Here is a 1,560-nt window from a genome sequence, read left to right as displayed (position 1 = left end):
GCCCTGGAACAGGGAAAAGAAAAGGTACCTCCCCATTGGAGGGGAGACGGTGGAAGTCGTGGAGGAGGTTGCCTCCACGAAAAAAGAAAGCGGAAGGTGAGCAACAATGGTTGTTCATCGAGGGATCCACAGATTGCAGGAAAGGAGGTCCCTCCGGTTAAACCAACAGAGGCCCCTGCTCCCGCAACCCCAAAGAAAAGAAGAAGGAGGAAAAATGGGACACGGCCGGCGGATGTTGATACACCGTCGGCATGTACCGATGCTTCATCGGTGGGAAGGGTGCCACCGATGAAGCAGACTGAGCCCCCTCCCCTGTGAGTGGGACAGTGATTGCATTGTCTTCTACCACAGGGGAGAGGTCGTGGAATGCTACCTGGATGGCATACTGGACCGTGAACGGTTAGAGTCCGGGTGCCTGGACTATCCAGAGTGGCCTCCACAGGTGTACGCGGAGGTTCTGAGCAACTCAGAGTTATTCCAGATAATGGCCTCCTTTAGAAAGGAAGATTTTCAATTCCTTGGAATAGGCCCCGACTTGTCGCAGCAGGCTTGCCTGCAGGCGGCAAAGAAGTTGCTCGGGGAGGAAGTATAAGAGGCTTAAGTGCCTATTCATTGATTATTAAATCATGTTACTTTGATTATTTGATTTGATTTAATTTGACTGTATGTAATTTGAATTGTAAAAGAACAGTGATTTCGAGGGGTTTTCGGTTGGCGGGCGCCAAATACCTCTCTCATTTATAACATTCGCATTTTGTCATTTCTCATTTCATTAATGTAAATATCCAGTCCGCATTGCTTCTATTGTAAGGCCTTCATGGCCAATTTCCATGAAATAAAGAAGCTCGCTTCCCGCGCATACGCTGGTTGTCGTGTTCTTCATGTGAACAGTGAAGACGTGAGCTCTGAGCTCCAGCTTAAAGAGAACAAAAATTAAGACCCAAGGAAGTCCCTCGAGGTAGGTGACTTTGTTGTTTGGAGCTGGGCAGAATTTATTGTATGTGAAATATTTTTTTCAGTAAATTGTGCCCAGCTCTGGGGCAATTTTGCCTACTCTGTGCGTTTTTTTTTTTTTTTTTTTTGTATATTGTTCAGTTTGAGTGAAAAGTTATTTTTTCACTTAATTGTGAAAATTTGTAGGCGTATCTCGCGTCTAAAAGTTTATTCCCGTTAAGTGAATAGATTTTTTTTCACTTAATTGTGAGAATTGTTGAGGCGTATTTTGCGTCCAAATTTTGTTCACCTTTTGTGAAGAATTTTGTTTCCAAAAATTGTGAAAAATTGGAAGACACTACTTCATTTTTCCAATTTTTGTGAAAGCTGTGTTTCAAGTTGTGGCTTTCCGGTTTCGAGTTGGAGAAACAAATAGGCTTGGATTACGGAGTAGCCAGAAGATTTTGTTCACTTAAGGGAATATTTTTTCTCACTTAATTGTGAGAGGAGTGTGTTCACTTTTAGTGAATAGTGTTGTTTCAAAATTGTGAGAATTTAGAAGTTACAACTTCTTTCTACAAAATTTTGTGAAAGTTGTTCCAAGTTGTGGCGTTACGGGTTTCAGGT

The sequence above is a fragment of the Octopus bimaculoides genome, chromosome 3, assembly GCF_046866305.1.
Source record: "Octopus bimaculoides isolate indiv1 chromosome 3, ASM4686630v1, whole genome shotgun sequence".
NCBI lineage: Eukaryota > Metazoa > Mollusca > Cephalopoda > Octopoda > Octopodidae > Octopus > Octopus bimaculoides.
This window is presented reverse-complemented; position numbering follows the sequence as displayed.